Genomic DNA, 24,625 nt, shown 5'->3' with positions numbered 1-24,625 from the left:
AAGATCCTTGTCGGAGGCATAAGTGCGTTGCTTGGCTTTGTTGGATTGATTGCAGGCGTCCTGGGGCCCGAGGGCTGCTGCGTCTAGTTGTGCCGTTGTTCCAGCGGCTGTTCCCATCGGCACCGCCCCTTTCCAGTGGCATGCTGCATCCATGCTTGCGCTATTCTCTTCGGACATTGGAGCGGGTGGGCTTTGTGCTCTGGGGGCGGCTGGCGCAAGCACAGGAGTTTGGCGCGCGATTCCTCAGAGTTCAGCAGCCCGTCAACTGGGGTGACGGGTTAAAGACTAGGAGGGTGAGTAGGATTCGAATATTTATTGTTGACCACTACTACGGACGCTGTTCCAACAGTTGTTACTGTTATTATTACTGGAACGTTACTTCTTGGTTGATCACTACAGGTCTTTTGTGTTTATCAATAAATCGTTAAAAAACTCATCTGGACTTAGTCATGAATTAAATTGAAAAGTGTCACAAGTAAAGAGCCCTACGTAGCCTCCAACTGGCTTTTTATGGATAGAAGTCGTTACAAACCTTCTTGATTTTTTCCCCACAGAACACAAAACTGCAAAGTGTAACAAGATGAATGATGACCCTCTGTATCGATTAAGTATAGATTAACCTATACTGATGTACATGGGTTAAAAAAGTCCAGAATTTGAATTCTTGCATGATGCAATTTTCAACTGAGAGAGATGGATAATTTTCAAAATGAGACCCCCTTGTCTTAAATGTAAGCAAATAAAATAGTTTGGTTGCAACAGAAAACAGAATCTTACAGCCCAGTGCATAATAATTCAATTTATAAACACAGGATCTCCTGTTTATAGAGTCCAGAGGACTCCAAAACCTAGCAGCAATAGATATGCACCACAACAAAGGGATACTTAAACAAAAGTTGCTTTTAATCATCTTTGAACATGAAAATAGAATCAAACTTTAACTTATCTCTGTTGACTCACTTAACCTACTTAACCCTCTTCTAATTCTAAGCACACGTTTGTGTAATGTGTGTGTAAGTTCAGCAAAGTTCTTTGGTTCAGAGTCTATTCTCACTGGTTGCAGGCAATTTTTGTGCTGTGCACAGAAGTAAATATTAATAAAGTTCACCAGGCTTTGGTGTTTAACAGGTAAATGGTTATCACTCAGAAAGGTTCTTGTTGGTTTTAAGAGAGAGAGTTTTTCTTGGTCCAGGACATCCACAACTGATTCCTTTTTAATCAACCACTCCAGTGTCTTGCTGATGAAATTTGCCCCCTTCAGGGTTCTCCAGATGATAACCTCTTTCTTTCAGGTCACCACAGAGTTCCTTTCTGTTTCTCCTTTTCCAAGGGAAACACCGGACAGCTGGTCCGCTCCTTTGACCAGGCCAGCTTGCCAGCTTATCCCTCCGGAACCAATGTATGTGTCTCTCTCCTCTCTCTCTCTCTCACTCCCTCCAACTCTGAGAGCAAAGCCTGTTTTTTTCTGCTCGCTGCCTGCAAAGATCACATGACCTTCCAGACAGTAAATTCTGTTTTCCAAAACTGCCACTGCATGTTGTTACATTTGTTGCCTTTTGCAAATAACAGTCCATCATGAGTCTCTGAGCACTCATGCAAAAGCTCCTGCAAAAATTTGTGTTTTAAAGTGTTTGTGTGTGACCTGCTCTAACAAACCTTTTCCAATTTATCTCCCAAACACCTCTATATACTCTATCACACTCCAGTATAAGGAGAATGCAAACCTTCAAGTAAAACTGACTGGATTAGATTATAGCTCATTAGTATATATTTGGGTTGGCACAGTTGGTGTAGTGGTTAGCTCAATGCCTTTCCAGCGCCTGCTATCAGGACCAGGGTTCGAATCCCATGCTGGCTGTAAGGAGTTTGTACGTTCTCCCTGTGTCTGCGTTGGTTTTCCCCGAGGGCTCCGGTTTCCTCCCACCATTTCAAATGTACGGGGGGAGTAGGTTAATTGGGTGTAAACAGGGGTGGCACGGACTTGTGGGCCAAAATGGCCCATTACCGTGCTGAATATCTAATTTTTTTATAAATTCATTGCTGAATACCTGAATGCAGTCACCCTGACAGCAATGAAAGGTCCTAATAAAGAGTGCCATCATTGTTGTGTTTAGAAAAATGATCTCTTGTTGCATGTGACAAGGCTAATTACAGCCTGTCAAACTCTCTCAGATAAGCACAGACCACGGATCTATCTTTCAACAGTAAATCTGAAGTTATTTCACCTTCATTGTGCAGATCCGGTTCTCTTCCATCACTGCAGTAAACCAATGGAGCCTGGCAGCATTTATTGGAGATCTAATTTTATGTGCATCAGTCATTAGAAATGTTTCCTTCTGAAAGATTGTTTGGAAGCATATGCATTGGAGCTGGAGCTTAGCAAGACCTTGAATTTTGGAAAGCATCAAAAAGTTTTTAAAAATCTGAACTGCAGATTCTGTTATGCCAAGTGCAATAGAGTTGCACACTGTTACAAGCAACAGTGATGTACCATTTCTGTAGTATGAGGGAAGAAATGTGGAGTCATGGAGAGACGGATGGGTCAGACTGTCAGTGGGACATTCTGGACATAGCTCAGTAACTGGATAAGGGAGTCCAAGATATGTGAAGCTAAACATATGTGTATGTAGCCGATGAAAGACAATGGGCATTACTCACCTCCATACCTAAAATGCCCTGGGAACAACACTCAAAATGAAGTGGAATTTGTTATAGCATAAGCACACATGACATCGCAATCTATTCTTGGCATCTTTCACAGCATTCCTTATGCCTCCCTTCTCCGTGTTCATCTTGGAGTGCAACATCAAGTATACGTTAAACAAATACACACACAGACGTCTTCGCTCAGTGGACCACTTTCCAAGATTTGACTCATAAGCCACAAGAGCCCATAAGAATGAAGAGCATCATCCTCAATCTCAGGGGATAGCCACGACGATTACTTTATACCTCCTATACAGCAGAAGAGTATCCTTCTCATGCACATATGACATAGCTATATAATGCAATTCATAACACCCCTATTATATAAATATAATCAATGATCTTCCCTCCATCAAGTTAGAGATGAGGATGTTTACTGATGACAGCACAATGCTCAATTCATTCGCAATTCCTCAAGCAATTACTGAATCCAAACCTCTGTGCACAATAGCCTGGCAACACTCCAGGCTCTGCAAATAGCATTCATGCACACAAGTGCTGAACAATGACCAAACTTGAACTTGAGTCAATCCACCTATCCTTGACATTTAATGACATAACCAATATCATCTGCAACCCCCCACCCCCATAACATAAACATTCTGACAATCACTGGAAACTTAATTGGACCAGCTATATGATTACTGGCACAGATATGATGAGCTGAATAACCTTTTTTTAAATAAATATAAACACCCGCTATCTACCACCTATGGGGATTAATAGATGCTGGATATGAGAATTTTCTGGTTGCTTGAGACTCACACTAACAATGCCGAACTAATACACCAACATTAAGAATAAACAGCTTAAAAGACAAAATACTATACTGTACTTACACTGAACAAACTTCACTAGAATGAATATATAAACCTTAAAGAATTTAACTTTATTTTCAGTCATGTTCTTCGAAAACATTTATCCATTGCTGCATCTCCACAGAGCCGTTTGAAAGACAAACAACAACATTATATAGGTTATTAAACTCCACCCCCCGCCAAAAAATTTACAGATAAAGCCTTACTAATATACTTAACAATATACTAAAAAAAGATAAAGACTCTTACTAAACAAAAAGCAGCCTCTTACTAAACAGGCAGTCAACAACGAGCGGCATGAACCAGCTCTTCATCCCATGTGATGTCCTTTTATTCAAACACAACTTTATTCAAACAGCTGCTACAAGCAAAGCACGACCAAGGCCCTCCACTGGCTGAATGTTTGCTCCCACCTTTGCCGAAAGTGTATGTGTTACTTCAGAGAACATTTACCTTTACAATTTAAAACTTTTATTTATTTTTTATTTATTCTTATTTATTTTAATTTGCATTTATTTATTTCCTCCCCCTTTATTTTTGCCTGATTGCTTGAGGTTGCTGGTAGCTTGAATTCCAGATGGCGAGGATTTTACTGCATAAATTTTCAGGTTAGAGGCTGGGTATCCCGAAGCAAGAGATTTTTTTTTCTCAGATGGCTCAAAGCTGTCCAAGACCTGAAAGGCACATCAGGGGTGTGAAGCAATTCTCCCCTTGCCTGGATGTTTGTAGCTCCACCACCATCCAGAACAATGAGGACCTTACCCTCAACCATTAAAATTCACTCCCCTCTCTACCCTTCTCTTGCACAATTATGGCAATGTGTACTACCTATGAAATGCACTGCAGTTATTCATCATGGACATTCTTGTACCATCCACAAACCTGCTACCTCTACCATGAAGGACAAGGGCAGCTGGAGGTTCCCCTCCAAGCCACCCTCCAGCTCACTCACCCTGCTTCAAAGGAAAATCTGATTTTAAAAAAAGCAAAGAAACACTACACATGAATACAATTTGGAGCCTTTACTTGAATTGACCCCCAGAAATAGTGAGCGAATGTACCAGTACGACTACCAATTCCCTCGTGTTGGGGGAGATAAGTGGATGTTACAATTCCTCCATTTCTCATTATATTCCATCCTGAATGTTCATTGGTGATTAAATACAGAGAAAGCATTGAGCAAGTTGAGGCAGAGTAAATGGTTAGGCTTTCCCCATCCTTTCAACTGGTAGTTCATTTTCAGAGAGGCAGATGCATGAAGAACCTGAAACTGAATAGAAATGTCTCTGAAACCACCGTGGGGAAATAAACTTCTGCAGAAGCAAAGAAATGGCAAATATTGTATTCGTTCAGGGATTATTTCTTAGCCCGGAGTGCAACACCTGCTTTCAAGTATTCTCATTAGTCTTCCTCACATCTGTTGCTCCCCAGAGCATCTGGAACCCTCCAGCTATGCCTGCCATGAGTTATTTTTGTGAGTTGCACAAGTCAAATACTAGCACTTGGTGCAATTAAAGCCAAGTATTTATCATAACTGACTTGACTGATGGTCATATGGAGTCATCCCTGAAAAGTCAACTTGGTAACAAATCGTCATAAGAGGTGTGACTCTATGGGGATCTCCATCTCACAGAAATGCAAAGTTACTATCCAACCTAATTATCGCCATTGGCATTTGTTTGGGTGAAACATTCCAATTAAAATAACTATCTCAAACAGAGTGCCATTGTGCCATGCTTTGTTGCAGTAGCTTTCTATTAAAAGAAATTCATGCTTTCTGGGGTTGTCTATGGAGCCACACTCCAGGAACTATAAAGTGAGCACACCTGGATACAAAAATGTGGATCAGGGAGAACTGACCATACCAGCCACTATGATTAAAAATGGTCTGTTATTTGTGGCAACAAACATAAAACTGAAAGTAAATGAACAAACATTTTTCTGACAAAATTTATTCAAATATGTTCAATTATATATAGTTATTATTCCATAATGACTGGTATTGTCATGTAATCAGATTTTTCATAATTTGTATAAACTTTTCAAGATGGCACTGTCACATGATATAGGTATGTATTTGGGAGATAAATTGGGGCAGTGTTTGTTAGTGTAAGTCACATCAAACACTTTAAAACAGATCTTATTTGAAATACTGGAACTCTGCTAATGTGAGACATGTCGGGGCCTCAGAGCCTTTGCAAAAGCTTTGAAGAGTGCCCAAAAGACTTCACTAATAGATTGTTGTTTACAAAAAGGCAATCGATGAAAGAGCTTATTGGAGCTGCATATTGTCTGGAAGGGAGTTTGCTGTTCTAAGAGGGTCATGTGGTTTTGCAAGCAGCAAGTGTCAAACAGGCTTTCTCTAGAGAGAGAGAGAGAGAGAGAGAGAGAGAGAGAGAGAGAGAGAGAGAGAGAGAGAGAGAGAGAGAGAGAGAGAGAGAGTCTCACACAAAGTTCAGTTCTACAGTGTTACAGCCAGCAATAGCTGAGACTGGAACAGGACAAGCTGCCAAGATTGTGGAAACCCCATTTGGAAGATGGGTTGTGAGTTCTTAGTTCAGCCTGGTCAAATCCCTTGTGGTTCATGCAAGAGGAGAGGACTGGCTGTCTAATGTTTCACTTGGAATAAGGGAAACAAAAAGGAACTCTGTGGTGACCTGAAAGAAATAAGTTATCATCTGGAGAACCCTGAAGGGGCAAGGTTCTTCGGCAAGACACTGAAGTGGCTGGGTGTCCATCGTACAACAAATCTCTCTCTGAAAACTGACAAGAACTTTTCTGAGCAGTAAACATTTACCTTTCAAACACCAAAGCCTGGTGAACTTTATAAATGTTAAATTCTGTGCACAGTATAAGAATTGCCTGCAACCAGTGAACTTGGAGGAATGAGAAGTAAGATTGGACTGCGAACCAAAGAACTTTTCTGAACTTACACACACATTACGTACACGTGTGCTTAGAATTAGAAGAGGGTTAAGTTAGGTTAGTTAAGTTCAAATGTGATTCTGTTTTCATGTTTAAAGATAATTAAATGCAACTTTTGTTTAAGAAATCATTTGTGTTGATGAATATCTATTGCTGCTGGGTTTTGGGGTCCTCTGGGCTTGTAACAGTACATTTTAGTAGGACACTCTCATGACATACTGATTAATGCAGATTCAATTCCCCCTCACTCCTGAGTTTTTCATGTCAAACAATATTGCAAGAGCAGGGCCCTTATTATTATTTCTCGCTGTCAACAAAGCAATTGAGACATACTAATATCATTTATCTTGCAGTAAAAAGGGCAAAGCTTCATTTCTCTCCATATGATGTTTACACAAATTTCTCACCAGGACAAACAACAATCAAGCGCAGAAATGCAGATGCAGGTCAGAAATAGATTGCATGCAAGATGACAACTGGAGTTTCATTGCTTAATATCAGTTGGCAAATGCAGAGCACTGATATGTTTCCAACTGCTGATCCATCCAGGACAGTCTATTCATCACAGCGTTCATTTGCTGTGTTATTGGAAGATGAATTTAATTACTTTCTGCATCAGTGACATGTCTACTGTTGCTTGGTCGGTCAAGGTCCTGGAGTTTTACAGATATATAATGTTGGATTGCACGAAGTGGTGATTTTATTGTTTCACCATTAAAAGTGATAACTTGATACTTTTGTCAGCCTTGGATCAAGCAACTGACAACCAAGGTTGAAATCTCATTTGGCAGACAGGAAGCAACAGTAGATAGAGCCTGGTGATCCACAGCTCATCCTGAGTCTATTATTACCATTCATCTGAGGCTCACCAGCCATGTAACAGAAGCCCCTTTGGCACAGCCACTTCCAAGAGGGAACATTGCACCTTTATTGTGCCATGCCTTCTGTGTAAAAGGTATGGACATGGAATGGTGTGGGGGGGGTCAATGTAGTCCCATTTTTAAGCCGGTAGTGGAGGTAGTCAAAATGCCGAAACAATGTCTGTGTAAAAAGAGTGAGCCAGCAAGCTGGGTCCAGGACGAGAAAGAATGTATATGTTATACTTCACACTTGATGCCACAAGTCCCATCTATTTTGTTCCAAGAATGCCAGCTTGCTGTATAAAATGACACACTGGCCCAGCATTTTGTCAGTATTTTGTTCAGGGTAAGCAAGCAAAGCTGGCTGAATGATGGGTCTTCTTTATGGCAATATTGTGGGATCTCTGTGTAAAAAGGGCTAGTGTGCCTTCCACATTGTAGAGTGCCCTGTGATATAGTATTTCACATACCCAAACAATGACACCAATTAGGCTTCTGAAATTTCCAAAGCAAAGTTCAAACAAGGAGACTTAAAATTGCTCTAAAGGGCAGTGTGGAGGATTGGTGTCAGTCATCAATCCAGAATCTGAGGTGAGATCTCGATCCGCAGTTTACTCTCCTTGAGGAATGAAGGACTCGGACTTTTCTTCTGCCATTCATACTCAGGCCTGTAGAGGATCCAGGAGCTTGACGAACATATAAGTATCTGAGTTTGTTTACCCCGCCGCAATCTGACTTCACCAATCACAAAATGGTCTTCTCCCATATGACAAGCATTATCCTCTCAGCATTAAGCTATATGCTATTCGCTCACAGGTTGCATCATTTTGTAAACCATGGGCTCCCCCATTTATTTAGACATTGTTCTCGCAGGTCACGTGGTCAGGGAAACCCCAGGCTTGAGGAAATTTACTAGCTCGGCTAGGGTTGCCTGGCAAACATGTCATGATCACATTGCCCAACTTTCATTCATCTACACCAGGCAGACTCTTCAGACCCTTACTTCTGCAGTAAAAGGAAGAATGATCAAAGCTTGCTTCTATGTTCCCCAGAAACATAGTTTCTAGAGTCAATCCGTTCACTTCTGATTTTGAGTTGCCAAAGCCCTAGAGAATCACTGTTAGGAACCAATAACAGCCTTTGTGTGAACAAAGCTTTATTTAAGCAAGTACTCTCATTTTATTTATAATAAAAGGGATCAATGTCTGTTGTTGGAAACTCTCAAGGCTCGCAATTTTATTAGAGTGCTCTGGAGCATCCGTTATTAGAAAGAAATAGCTTGGAGCCTGCTCTTATTTTAAGGGATTATGCAAGGCACATTGTGTCTTTGTGGAATATAGCAGAATATCATCGGTTCAAAGGGAACATTTCCATTGTTTAGTTAAGATTTATAGGATTTTTAATCATGTTCAAGCAAAAATCTATGGGATTACCTGTCAAAATCATAATTTTTCCTCATTCATACAGAACCCTTTGTTCTCTTAAAAATAAGATGCAAGGTTTTTCACACATTCATCCAATTAATGTCTCCATCAATGATGCAGGATGGAATAATAAAACATTCTTTCAGCATTTATGATTAAGCATTTCAGAAATAATCTTGCCTTGGAAACTGGGCCATTTAGCACTCTGTACTTCAATACAGTGAGGCTGAAAATGTACTTAGGATGGAGGAAAACGTTAAAACGTCTACTTCTGGGTTGTTTCTTTTTCACTTTCAAAATGTGATTGTGCATTTCCAGCCCGCATATGATTTCTACACCAGATGTGCATCAATTTATACCATTATCCTTCTGAAGCTCTCCCCTTATCGCTGCTTCAGCCCTGAGCTATCTGTTTTTTGACATAAGACTGCTCTGCCTGTTCAGATGCTTTGCATTAAACGAAGTCTGTAGATACAAGCATGCAAATAAAACAGCAGTACATGCATCGAGCTTACACTCGCTTGAGCAGATTGGAACTCCTTGGCATTCGCCTACTGTTTTTATAGTGAGTTTGCAATGGACATACCTAACCCACTTACCATCTTTAATGGTGATCTGAAAAATGACTATTAGGAGCTAAGGTTGAAAGTTCCCAGCTGCCCTCTAGAACGATCATTTAAAAGTATTAATTAAAAAAGCTACAAGGCATCTATTGTAATTGTCATTTGTAAGAAAGTGCTTGAATTGAAGTGAATTTGCTCTTTAACCAATGAATGGTGATAAGGAAGAAAGATCGTCTTTGATCTATTTTGTTAGCCTTATCGAATTATAACATTCCTGTCTTAAGAGCCTGCCGGTCGGTCATTGATTCAAATCCCATTGCAACAAATGCCATTTCAATCAAGTCAATAAAGTGATATGCCCCCCTCAGTTTCATCAGTACATAATCTACATCACCTGAACATTCACGACAACATTGCTTGTAGGGACCTGCCTAGGGCAAATTAGATTATGAAAAGTTGTGATGTGATTTATTTTTCTTTCTCCTTTCCTTTCATGCTGGTTAAGATAATCATTTGTAAAGGCAATACTCAAAATAATTTATTTCATGCACAGAATTCTTACTCCTACAATTGAAGTTTGTACATAACTCAAAACTATGGATTTGTGGCACAAAAAATAAAGGGGTGTTTTAAGGAAGTAAGTTCTTATCCAAGTTAACCTTTCAGTAAACAATAAAGTTACTGTGCTTTAATAGTTCATTAAAGCAACATGTAAGTATATCCACAGTCCTCTGGGGTTCCCACTGTCAATCCACTTCTTAAGAGTGAACATACTGCATCTGAATCATCTCAGCGCATGAAATATTCTTACAGACAAGCTTAATGAATGAGAAGGAAGAAATAACTCATTTGAGGTGAAACATAGTACTCTCAGAGGTTCAAAGGCCAATCAGTCTATGAAATATCTAACTTTGGAGTTCAATCCAATTTAAGTGTAAGGTGATGCATTTTGGAAGGACAAACCAAAAGCTGAGTAAAGGGTTAATGGTGGAGGAACAGGGGGACCTTGGGGTCTAAATCCATACATCTCTCAAGGATGCCGCACAGGTTGATAGGATAGTTAAGAAGGCCTATAGGATGCTGGGATTCATTAGTCAGGGGAATGAGTTCAAGAATCAAGAGGTTATGTTGCAGCTCTACAAATCTCTGGTGAGACCACCCTTGGAGTATTGTGTTCAGTTCTGGTCACCTCATTATAGGAAGGATGTGGAAGCTATAAACAGGATGCAGAGGAGATTTATCAGAATGGGAAAATGCCTTATAAGCCAAGGTTAGCAGAACTATGACTTTTTTCCTTGAAATGAAGAAGGATAAAAGATTTAATAGAGGTCGACAAGATTCTGAGAGGCATAGATAAGGTGGACAACCAGCGCCTGTTTCCCAGGGCAGGAATAGCAAACACCAGAAAACATCTGTACAAAATGAAGGGTGGAATGTTTAGGGGAGACATCAGGAGTTTTTTTTTTGTGCAGAGAGTTGTGAGTGCCTGGAAGACCTTGCCAAGGATGATGGTGGAGGCTGAAACATTGAGGGCACTTAATAAACCCTTAAACAGACACATGGATGAAAGAAAAATAGAGGGTTATGGGGTAGGAAGTGTTTTGGGGTTTTTTTGGTATGAATATATAGATCGGCACAACATCGCGGGCCGAAGAGCCTGTACTGTAATGTTCTATGCTCTATATTCTCTGTTCATTAGCATGTTCTTTTTCAGTGAATGGTAGTTCAGGAGGAGTCACGGGTGAAACATGTATGCCAGCATGAATTAATTTGTCTTAAAAGCCTGTAAAAGAATGTAATTCTCTACAGTATTTACAAACTAACTAGTGATCATCCCAACACCCAACACCCAACCCCAACCAACCAACCAATTTTCCCCTGCAACCGCTGCAACCGTGTCTGCCTGTCCCGCATCGGACTTGTCAGCCACAAACGAGCCTGCAGCTGACGTGGACATTTACCCCCTCCATAAATCTTCGTCCGCGAAGCCAAGCCAAAGAAGTGATCATCCACAAACATGCTCCAAGCTATACCTGCATATGAGCACAGTCACATAATATTCACTGGCCTTGTCAACTATGTCAATTATAGTTATCCATGGTGTTCAAACAATTAATTCAGTAAATATAATCTTTGTTCTGCTTAATTGCTTTATACACATATATATAGTAAGCAACTGTCCTTTACCCCATTCTAAATACCAAATATTCGTAATCAAGAGAGAATATTTTACCCAGTTTTGATCTGAATTTTTCAAGAAGTGGAGAACATGTTGAGTGAGAAACATTATGAAATGTTTTTAAATGCTGTAACAATTCACTATGTTGTGAAGGTAAGGGTCTGGGAACTTTGAACTAGTGGAAAATATTCTTTGACTCCGTACAATTCAGATCATTTTTTTTCTCATTCCCTCGTCACACTCAAATACATTTGAAATGGCTATTTGAGGCATGTCGCCATGACCTCAGAACGGTTTATTCAGTGCAATCTGGACTCCAATGAGTGCAGATACTGGAAAGAAAGATTTCCATTGCTGTACCATTTCCTGCTCCTCTCAACTCAAATTATTACAGCTGCTACTAATGGCTTGCCACATAAAACCCACAGAACTTCAAAGCATTACCTTAATGGCACATTTCAGCCAGTGACCTTCCTCGCTGCATTAACAGTAAGACATTTTCATAAATGTTTGATTTATAACCTACACTATAAATCTTTACTTTTTTTTTGGCCCTGTTACCTCCACAGTTCTCGCCATCCTTCAAATCTATACGCTATAAAAATTTCTCAAGCTTCCAGCACTCATCCTTCAATCCTGTCTCCCTCAATAGGTTTTTTTGATTATATCATTGGGCAACACAGTTCAATGGAATGCTGATTTCACGGGACTTGCTAAGAAACACTTTATAATTTACTTATGTCATTTTGAGTCATGCAGTTCCTTGGATAGCCACTCTGCAGTATTATTCATCAACACTCCAGCAATGATCACCTCTGCCTTGATTACTTTTAAACACTGGACTCTACCCTCTCCACATCCATCCTGTCCAAACCCGTCAGGATTTGACATGTTTCAATCAAGTCACCTCTCTTTTTAACTTTAGCAGGTACAAGCTTGGCTTAGCCCATCTAAACTTTCCTCAAAAACCACTTGCCAATCCTAGGATAATAACACAAACCAATGCATTTATGTCATCTGTGGACAAAAGGAATCCACATAACTGAAGCATAACTACTTACCATTGAAGGCAATACCCCTTGCAATAGACAATTGCATTCTGTCAGCTTTTCCAATTACTTGTACCTGCGTATCACTTTTGTAAACCACCCATCAAATCAGTTCATGCAAATCCATCTGTATCTTCAATCTCTTCATTTAGACATTAGGTTTCTGTTGTCTTTTTTTAAATTTTATTTATTAATCAAAGTACATAATATTTTATCCCCATCCCCCCCAACCCTAACCCACCAACACCTCCCAACCCCCCTCTAAACTACCCCAAAAGAAAGAAAGAAGAAAAAGAGGAGATCAAACAACATAACACCCTTCAATTATTTGCCACGGTTTGGGACAACACCATCAATGTGTTGGAAAAATATATTAATAATTAGACCACATATATTCCATGTACGGGCTCCAAGTTTTAACAAAAAAGTAATAATTATTGCGTAAATTGTATGTTATCTTTTCCAACTGAATGCAAGATCTCATTTCCAAATGCCATCTTTGAATACTTAAGTTGGTTTCATTTTTCCAAGTAATTGCCAAACATTTTCTCGCCACAGCTAAAGCCAACCTCAGAAAAGCAATTTGAAATTTATATAATTTTAGTTCCAAACTCAATTTCTTAATATAACCCAATAAAAATACCATAAGGATCAAGTGGAAATTTAAATTTAAGCTTAGCCTCCAAAAATTCTGTATTTTATTCCAAAAAGGTTTAACTGTCTCACATAACCAAACAGAATGTAAAAAAGAACCTACTTCCTTATGGCATCTAAAACATAAATTTGAAGAAATAAATTTACATTTCCTTAATTTCTCCAGAGTTAAATACAATTGATGCATAAAATTGTAATGAACCAGTCATGTTAAACATTTACAATTTTAGTCATATATTCATCCAAACATCCTGAGAAATAGATACAGCCAAATCTTTTTCCCATTTTAATCTGGATCTATGAATGTCCGGCTTAAGCATTTTATTCTGTAACAAAGCGTACATCTCAAATATAAATTCTTTCTTGCCACCATCAGTAAGTAAAATCTCAATTTAGACCATCTAGGTAGCCTTAAAGTACACCCAAAATTATCCAATAATAATGCTTTAACTTGATAATAAGAAAATAGAGTACTCGAAGATATTTCATACTTCTCTTTCATTCTTTGAAAAGAAATAAATTATCCGGCTTCTTAACAATCTTCTACCAATTTAATTCCCTTCTGTTCCCACAACTTCAAAAATGAATTATTAACCATAAAAGGCCTTTGATAGAGTGGAATGGAGTTTTTTGTTTAAAGTTTTGGAAAAGTTTAAATTTGGGCCTCTTTTTATTGGTTGGATTAAGGCTTTATATAAAAATCCTACTGCTAGGGTTGTGACAAATGGACAGGTGCGTTATCGAGATCGACTAGGCAGGGCTGTCCTTTTCACCAGCTCTATTTGCGTTATATATGGTGAGCTCTCCACTGGCCACCGTGACAGAGGTGCACCAAAGAAGAGGTACAAGGACTGCCTAAAGAAATCTCTTGGTGCCTCCCACATTGACCACCACCAGTGGGCTGATATCGCCTCAAACTGTGCATCTTGGCGCCTCACAGTTCGGCGGGCAGCAACCACCTTTGAAGAAAACCGCAGAGCCCACCTCACTGACAAAAGACAAAGGAGGAAAAACCCAACACCCAACCCCAACCCACCAATTTTCCCCTGCAACCGCTGCAACCGTGTCTGCCTGTCCCGCATCGGACTTGTCAGCCACAATCGAGCCTGCAGCTGACGTGGACTTTTACCCCCTCCATAAATCTTCGTCCGCGAAGCCAAGCCAAAGAAGAAAGAAGAAGATTTGCGTTGGTCATTGAACCTTTGGCTCAGATGATTACACTGGTAATGTGTAGCAATGGTAGTATTAAAGGCATCAAGATGAAAGCTGATGAACATAAAATAAATTTGTTTGCAGACGACATTCTGATATATTTAACACAATCTTCGAAATCCTTGGGGAATTTACATGATAGATTGGAGTAGTATGACGAAGTATTGGGATATAAAATTAATTGGGAAAAGAGTGAAATTATGCCTTTAGCTGAAATGGATTAGTCACTTTGAGGGCATGTTGCGAAATTTAACTGGGCTGATCGGATTAAATATTTGGGCATTATAATAGATAGTAATTACAACCATTTATTTGAATTAAATTATTTACCTTTATTGTCTAAAATTAAGTATGATTTGAATCGGAGGAAAGATTTACCTATAACATTGATAGGATGTGTTAATTGTATTAAAATAAATATCTTTCCCTGAATTCAAAATATTTTTCAATCTATTCCTTGTAGGATCCCTTAAAAAACTTTTAAAGATTTGAATACTTTGGTGAACAAGTTTTTGTAGAAAGATAAAATGGCGAGGGTATCATACCAGAAGTTAACCTGGAACTATGCATTAGGAGGTTTACAACGTCCTAATTTTCAGAATGAATTTGGCTCAGTTTAAATTCATTGACAGTAAATTTCAAGTGGATAATCCTTTGACATGGGGCTAAATAATGAATTATCTCAGATTGGTGAGAAGATTAATCCATTTTTTTATCAATGGAATTCTCATTTACTAAGTAATTATAATTTGCCTGTGCGAAAACTATGGAATAAAAAAAATGCAACTATAGGTACTCGAGATAAAATTTTTGGCTAAATCTCCTTTGTTTCAAAATGTTTTTGTTGTCAGAATGGATAGTCTGACACTTTCCAATGCGACACTCTTAACCGATCACTCTAAGACTTACTTTTCTACATCTCTTCTTTTGTTGGCAAATTCATCAAGCACACCTTTGGCATCTTCAACTGTCTTTAGATACAAGTTGTAAAATTTGACTATCCCTGTGGTACCCTCACGTTGCACCAGGTCTCTTTTATGCCTATTCTTCATCTCCTTCTAGCCAGTCCACCTTCTTTCCATGCTAATACGTTACCTCCTAAAGACCAAGTATTTTATATTTTGCAGTACCTTTGATGAAGTATATTATCTGGAAATCTCACTGTGACACATCCACTGGTTCTCCCTTATCACCAGAAATATTATTTATTCATTCAAATATGACCAGTAAGTTGATCATATATGATCTTCCTTTCGAGAACCATGGTGACTTTGCCTGATGACACTGAAATTTTCTTAGTGCCTTGTTTTAATATATTTAAGAACAGCCTTGAAAAATGTTAAATAAGCTGGGTGGGAATTTCTTCCATTCTGTCTCCCTCGCTGAAAAAAGGTCCAATGTTAATTTAACATGAGTACTTTTGAAAGCAATACTTCTAGAAATAAATCTCATAACTTAGTTAATATTTTTCAATGTTTTGATGGCCTGTAATGCTCTTGTTTAATAATTTGTTTACCTATAACCTGTCCTTGTCTATTTAATGTCTTATAATTCAAGGTCAATGTTAGTGATACATCTCACATTTGTCCATGTTAAAGTCCATTTGCCATTTAACTACAAGTTTTCCAAAACATCTTCCTGTAGAATGCTCCATTCTTTCTTAAGGTTATCTGCTTACCCCTTTTCTATTTCATATCAATGTGCAACTTTTGATGTTTCCAACTTTAAATCATCAGGGTAAACTGTGATTTATCATGGTTTCACTATGAATTATAGTGGAATATTATTTTGCACTGTATTCCATGAGACCATAAGTTGCAGGCTGAGAATTCCATCATTCAGTCCATCAAGTTTGCTCCACCATTTGAGTCATGGCTGATGTACATTTCCTATCAACTCTATCCTCCAGCCTTTGCCCTATAACATTTGATACCCTTGCAGTAGGCCGAGCGGATGCTTAGCGCAGTATTGCAAACCGTCACCAGGGTGGCTCACCGAGTGGACGTGTAGAGCCAAGGGTTGGGTCGTTGCTCACTCACCTGGGCAAGAAACCCTGTGCACAAGGCGCTGTGAGCCGAGTAGTGGCACACTGGACCGTTGTGCCTCTTTCTAGAGAGCGCGGGCCTCCCACCATATTTACTTTAAACATGCCAGCCCCGCAGATTAGTGGCAGGCACGTGGTTACGTCATTCCTGGTCTTGTGGGACCTGGCCCGGGAGGGATATGAAAGAAGGAAGCAAACTCAAATAAAGAGTCTTTGCTAACTAAACCTGTGTATTTGTATTCATTTAGTAGCTCTACCAGAGTGGTCACTACACCCTTATGAATCGAGAAGCTAGCAATATATCCAATGACTTTGCCTTCACACCTCTCTGTGGCCATGAATTCTGCAGATTCACCACCCTTGGCTGAAGAAATCCTTCAGAAATTTCTGTTCTAAAAGGATATTCCTTTATCCTGAAACTGTGGCCCTGGTCATAAATGCTCTCACTACTGGAAACATCTTCTCCTTGTGCATTCTATCCAGCCCTTTCAATATTCGGTAAGTTTCAATGGGATCTTCCTCATCCTTCTAAAGTTCCAATCTGAACATCAGCATACTCTTTTCACTCCGTTCTATCATGAATTAAAATGCTTTCATGTTTCAATTTTTTTTAATATATTTCATAAGAATCTATCAAAAGTCATTCTAATATAGATATATATATATAAAATTAAGCATGGCTCACCATCTAATATGCCAACTCTTGCTGCCAATCACAGATTTCGATAAAGAATGATGATTAGCAAAGCTGTGGAGGAAGACAAGTTGAGACTAAATTGATGGTAGTTTTAAAACCTATGGGCTGAATGGACTCCTGTGTTAGAACAGATATGAAATATTTCCTTGGTGTGACCTTGATCCTTAATGATTAAATGTTTTGGGCTTACACTCAATTCACTTTGTTCCTTGTAATATTTGACTGCGGAAGCGTGCCAAACATGAGTTGCATTGCCCAGTTCTTTCATTTTGTGGCTATAATGTGCACTGACATCCAGCTTTGATGCCCACAACCTGTCAACGTACTTTCAACTGGTCATTGGCGCAGCCAACTGGAGCAAACCATTCATCATTGAACTTTTTTTTATGTTGTCAATATCTATTTAACTCTTTACAAAACTCAGTACAAAACAAATGAAGCAATGCAAGAGAAAAGCAAGGCATGGTATCATAATGTGATACATCTTTCCTTGTAAGATTGGGATAGTTTCTTTTTCTCTCACACACTCCTAATATGATAATTAACTCAAATGCAGATAAGACTGAAAGCAATGACACACTGTTATTGATTCTTCAATGCACTTTTCAGGTAAACTAGCCATTATAGCTGAAGCATGCATCTCCAATATTAAGTTCACTATCAGTAAAGTTTGCAGGTATCTCATAAGAAATGAAACCTCATACTTGACAGGGTATTACAGCAGTTTGGCACAGTTCCAGGTGGGGAAAAAACTGGCAGCCCACATGATCATGTTGTTTAATAAATACCAACTATAGCGAAACTCCCGGTATATGCACCTATGGGGATTGTTAGATGCCGGATAAGTGTATTTTCCGGTTGCATAAAACTTACTCTTACAATGCCTAACTAATATACCTGGATTAAGAATAAATACTGTATTTTCACTCATAAATAGTGCATGCACACAAATAATACACAGCCACATGTAACTCATGGAAAATCTGAAATTATGTAAAAAAAAGTTCTCGTATAGTGCACGCGTATAGTATTAGTCAGTCCTGCCCGGCAGCTTCATAATATGCCCTATAAAAGTCACAAAAAAACAAAGCGATACATGAACAGATAGCATTATCGCCCTGTATCGCTATCACATGTATTCGATCTAGCCTAATCCAAAAATTCGTATATAAGGCCCTCGCATTTTGTGCTCCACACAAATTACCTTTGAGATCTATGATTTTTGACTTCAGCATTTTTTCGATAATTAATTCAAGCGATTAAAAATAAATTTTAATGTAGAACCAGTTGATGCTCACATAACTTCAATTTTATATTCAACGTGTAAAAACTTTGTGGTCTAGCGCGCTTACAGAGGTTTGTGAAAAAGCATATAACATGGGTGTTATATTTGCAAAAATATGGTAGTTTAAAAGACAAAAATGCTATCCTGTACTTACACTGAACAAACTTCATGTGCATGAATACATAAACCTTCAAGCATTTTACTTTATTTTCAGTCACATTCTTTGAAAACATTTAACCATCACTACATCTGCAGGTTCCTTCCCCTCCACGGAGCCACCCGAAAGATGAAGAAAAACATTATCGATAATTAATTTCCCCCCCCCCCCCACTCCCAAGTTTGCAGATAAAGTCTCTAACTGAGGAAACTTTTACTAAACAGGGACAATTGAAGAGCGGGATCAACCAGTGCTTCATCCTGGGTGACACCATTGCTGTTTCACATGACTTTATTCAACAGCTGCTATGAGCAAAGCACGACCCAGGCACTCTGCCGGCTGAATATTTGCTCCCATCTTCACCAAAGTTTTATGTATTACTTCAAACATCATTTACTTTTACAACTTTAAACTTACATGTTTAACCTGCTATTTTAGTCTTATTTATTTATTTTCCTCAATATGTTTGCCAGTTGTTTGAGGCTGCCAGTTGCCTGAATTCAAGATACCAGGGGTTTTACTGTATAAGGTAACTAGTTTATGGGACAACCCATTCAATAAGATCACAGCTGACTTATGACCTCATTCCATGTGTCCATTGAGTTGTTGGATATTAAAATCTATCAATCACAGATTTCAAATGAAAAAAAATCCTTCAGAATTGTCTTTGATAAACAAAAGTTTCAAATCTCCACCATCCTCCTAAGGAAGTATCTTCTAACTTCACCTTCTGAAAGTCCTCTCTCCCATAACTGTTCTCTTTTATATTCTGAGCATTTCATTCAAATCACCCCAACCCTTTCAAGCTCCAGGGGTTACAAATGTAGTTGGCACAACCTCTCATCATGGTTTATCCCCTGGAGTTAAGGCATTATTCCAGTAAATTAATGTTGCACTTCCTCCAGGGATCTTTCTGAGAGCTTGATGGCCTGAAACTACTCACAGCAATCCAGGTGTAATCTAACCCGGGCTACAGCATTACTTCCAGTTCTTTGGTAAAAACCACTTGAGACAGGAAGTCATTGCTTCAAAACAAAATCAAGTTTATCAAGCATGACTACCCTGTACAAGTCCAGTCAGACTCTCTTGGATCAACTGAAAACTGGAAGGGTGTGTCATCACACTATCTTCTGGTCACCTGTTCATAACAGGTCGGCCTTTGGAAGAATATAGTTAGGGCATCTGCAATATCTTAATTTGCTTCCTTTAATACACGGGCCTGAATATTAAGGATCTATAATACTGTTATTTTCTTCATTATTGTTATTCTACTTATGTTATCAATGGGATGCTGAAATTAGCAAGATCCACCTTCAGCTGACTCAGGCTCCAGATTCTCTCCAATTACCTCTCCCTGGCTCTTTCTTCCTTTTGCTCTCTTCCTTGGCAGTCCCTGAGGATCAAGGACGATTCATTTCCACTCCTGTTTGCTGAGTTCTGAAATGGCTGACGAACGAGGGCAGGGAAGAGTGAAGAGATGCCCGACTCGACAGCCAGGTGTGTAGCTCATGATGTGGTGCACTCTTCATCCTCTTCTGCAGGTCTTCCGTGTGGTCCCGACACACTGACCCAAAATTCTTACTGTCATTGCAGGCACTCCTTCTCCACTTTAAGTGGTCATTGTCACTGGATATGGAGTATTTCTTCAAGGAGACTTTCAGCATGCCTCCTAATCTATTCTCCTTCGAGGTGAAAATCTCTTCCCAGAACAGTGTTCGGAATGGACCATTTTGGGGTGAATCATTCAAGCAATGTGTCCTGCCTAATGGGTAGTCCATGGCGAGGTCCTCAAACAGGGGACGTTGGCTCCCGTTTGCATTAGTTTGCTTCTTATTCAGGTGGATTTGGAGATTTTACCAATATAGTGCCTTGAAGTGTCTGCTGGTCGTCCAAGTCTCATAAGCATATCAGATGGCAGGCAACACAGTAAATAATGTGCCAAGTATGAGGTCTTTCCTGATTCATCTAAGGCTATATTTATGAATTGAAGGCTATATTGATGAATTGAAGGTAATGGGGAATTTCATTGCTGATGTCTGCCTTACCAGCAGGTGCCTCCCAATAAATGGGGAGTGCTCTATGTTTTCTCAGGTCTTGCCATGAAGGTTTATTGTATGAGAGTTCAGTGTAGTCTAGTTTAGTAAAGGATATTTGTTTCCTGTGGATCTTGACTATAAGTTCTATTGTCCCATCTACTTCAGTGAATTAAGTGGCATGGCTTGGAGCTTGGCCTCCCCGGCTCAAAAAAATGTTAACATCATCCTAAAAAAGGCATCAAAGAGCTTCAGTCATAAATCCACACCTCATCAACTGTACCTGGAAAGAAGTGGATGTACTGGGGGATCTCAGAGATAATGTTTTTTTTATGACCATTTAAAAAAAAAGACCATTCTGACATTCTTTGACTTCGCTTCCATTCACCAGTCTCAACATTTCATTATGGAGCTCGGTACAAAGCTGAGAACCTTACTTAATCTAAAAGCATGGCAAAAAAATACAAGTTGCGCTTGCTCTGAACCCACATAGCTGCTCTGGACAAGACGTCTCCCATATGAATATGGGCAGGAGGGAATTTCCTGTCTGAAGGAGGGTGGAAGTCACTTGAAGCAATTCTAATTTCCTTATAGGTGGTCCTCTTCTTGAAGCACAATTTATAGATCAGTTATGTGAAGTAGTGTTCCCTTATTAACATCTGTGTCTTGCTAATTATTTAGGGGATGCAACCACCTTAGTTGCCACAAGTTAAATAGTTTTATGTTTGTGCACAAGCTGTGAAATAACAAAGGTTCTGACCTTTTCTGCTGTGCTGTGTAAGGAAGAAAGCATTGCTAATAGCCACTTTGTCAAGGAGTGCAATGCAGCATTTGTATAGGTAAAATGTCATGGCATTTCACTCCATAATGAGCTCCCTTGTCTCCCACAGCTCAGCTTCTGTTTGCTCGTGACTTTTCCCTGCCGTGATTTATTCCCACACAAAAAGGCCAGGAAGGAGCTGAAATTGATTATCTATTATTTTTTGAGAGACTCTCACCTGGACCATAAAATTACAAAAAGCATGATATCAGCTGTGACGTGACAGAACAGACCAATAATCCTGTGCAGGTTCTCAACAAGGCAACGCAGTGCCACAGCAATGATCTGAGTTCAACCTTGACTTTCCGTGCTGCCAATGTGGAGTTTGCACATTCTCCCTGTGATGGTGTGGGCTTCCCTCAGACATCCCAAAGACGTGCAGTTTGGATGATTAGCTGGTTGTTGCGAATTATCTTCAGTGTGACCTGAATGGTAGACTCTGAAGGTGGATGGGCTGATGGGAATATGGGGGAAATAAAATAGGATCAGTGCAGGATTACTGTCAATTGATGTTTGACGATCTGTAGAGATTCGGAGGACCAAGGGCCAGTTTCCATGCTGTATAACTAGAACGTGCAAAATTGATGGGGTTATTTAAGGCAAAGATTGATGGGTATTTGATAAGAAGGAGTATGAAGGGTTACGGGAAGAAAGCCAGGGAGTGGGGCTGAGGGGAAGGATGGATCAGCTCATGATTAGAATGGCAGAGCAAACTCAATGGGCCAATGGGCCTACATCTGCTCCTCTATCTTATGATCATGTGATTACAGCACAGTAGAGGCCCTTCAGCCCATGATGCCTTGCCCTATATAAATGTACTCAACAACAATCTAATCCTTCCCTGCCTCTCACCCATAACCCTCTAAGGTACCTTGAATTAGATTTAAAGTAAAGGATATAGGATGATTAAAACCTGCATGAATAACATTTACACTGGCTTGACTCCCCATGACTATTGAGGTGTCAAAACAGTCTTCCTCAGAAGAACAATTAACATTAACATATTGTCTGTGTGCACTGCCTGTTAAATTATACATTGAAAAATGACAAGTTTCTTTTTGTTGAACTAAATTAAGTTTCCATGCAAATGAAGAGTAGAGAAGAATTTTGGACTAAAGAAGATGAAGTCAAAATAAAATTTTCTTTTATGTCCCTATAGACAGCCACTGAAATTTCAGTTCTGAATCTCACTCCCATGTCTGTCCATGGCCTTGTGTACTATCCCACTAGTTGGAGGAACACTTGACTTTCCGTCTGGGTGCCCTCCAGCCAGACGGCATGAACATCGACTTCTCCAGTTTCTGCTAACCTGCTTTCCCTTCCCTTCCCCCTGACTTCTTTCCCTCAGCTCTCCCCCCCCTTCCCTCTTTATTCATTGAGCCATCCCTCCTCCCCCTGCTTGCTGCTGTGCCCTCCCTCCCTTCTCCATCTATCCAGACGTGGTCTGGCAGGTGCTAAGTAAAATAAAACTGTTATCGAGGTGCTAGAAATGCATCTCAAATGTACATGCAGTCATTACACAAGACTTTACTGCTGGTTTATTCTGTCATTTAGTGTGGACGATTCAATCCGTTATTCACAAGCATTTGTGCCAGCAGAAATAAAATCCAAACACCTGTGCAGCTGGAGAGCCAATATTGATGAGTTCTTAATTTCCATTCAGTTCTTGACATTGAGTCCAAGGGCTACCTGGTTCTTTCAGTTTAGCTGAGTTTTGTCAATACTCAGTATTTCCACTAGATGGAGAGCCTTCCACCTCCAGAAAGTAAGAGTAAATGAAAGTGAATAAATGTCATGGAATTGAGTGGAAAAGCAAATTGTGCAGAGGATATGGAGATTCTGCAGAAAGATCTAGATCGGTTAAGTGAATTGCAAGAGGTTGACAGCAGGCTGTCAAGAAGGCAAATGGAATGTTGGCCTTCATTGATAGAGGAATTGATTTTAAGAGCAGAGAGGGTATGCTGCAATTGTGTGGTACTGATGAGGTCACATCTGGAGTACTGCATGCAGTTCTGGCTTCCTTCCTCGAGGAAGGATGTATTGACTGTAGGCGGAGCAGTGAAGGTTCACCAGGTTGATTCCAGAGATTAAGGGGTTGGCTTACGAGGAGAGATTGAGTTGTCTGGGACTGTACTTGCTGAGAGGGGTTCTTATAGAAAAGTGTAAAATTATAAAAGGCATAGTTAAGATAGAGGTAGGTACATTGTTTTTCGGTGGAAGAGGAGACCAGAACTAGGGGACATAGCCTCAAGATTCAGGGTAGTAGATTTAGGACAGGGATGAGGAGGAACTGCTTTTCCCAGAGGGTGGTGAATCTCTGGAATTTGCTGTCCATTGTAGCAGTGATGGTGACCTCAGTAAATAGATTTAAGGCAAGGTTGGACAGATTGCTATATAGTAAGGGAATCAAGGGACACGAGGAAAAAGCAGGTAGATGGAGATGAGCCTATCATCAGATCAGCCACAATCTCACTGAATGAAGCAGGGTCAATGGACCGGATGGCCTCCTCCTACTCCTAGTTCTTGGGTTATTAAAGTCCACTCTGCTGATGGTTCAGTCCATAAATGTCACTGATACTTCAGGTCATTAAACTGAGCTGGCTGATAGCTGTCAGTTCCACAGGAAGGCACCAGCCATCCGGATGCCTTAGATTTCAAGTACGCCCAGTCAAATTCAGAAAGTCAAGATGTCTGGAGGCCTGTTCCTTCCTTGGTCGTCTCAGCACTAAGACTGCAAAGGAGTGAGCTTAAGAGATGATCTGGAAAGACTGTGCTTGGCTTGATGCTGAGGGAATGTGGGCAACCTGTTCTACAACCTTTGATGATGGTAAGCTATTGAAGGCCATCAAGGCCTCAGGATTTGCTCCCTGAGGCCATGTGTCTGTCCTCTGTGCATGGACTCACCTCATTCAATCCACTGCATCGAAATAAAGTCAATCCAAACTGGCAGAAACTGCAGGTATCGGGTTCCGGACAACAGGCGGAGCTTAGCACAGTCCAATTCAGCATGGCTGAAGGCAGTCCCTGGGGCTTTTGCCAACTGGTTTGTGTGGTCAGTTTTTCCATGGCTGATCTCCCACATCAGAATTCTGAGATGTAGAGGAATTAGGGGACAAGGGGAGAAGGCAGGTAGGTGGAGTTAGGTCATAAATTAGATCAGCCATGATCATATTGAATGACGGAGCAGGCTCGATGGGCC

This window comes from Narcine bancroftii, chromosome 4, assembly GCF_036971445.1.
Source record: "Narcine bancroftii isolate sNarBan1 chromosome 4, sNarBan1.hap1, whole genome shotgun sequence".
NCBI classification, from domain to species: Eukaryota; Metazoa; Chordata; class Chondrichthyes; order Torpediniformes; family Narcinidae; genus Narcine; species Narcine bancroftii.
This window is presented reverse-complemented; position numbering follows the sequence as displayed.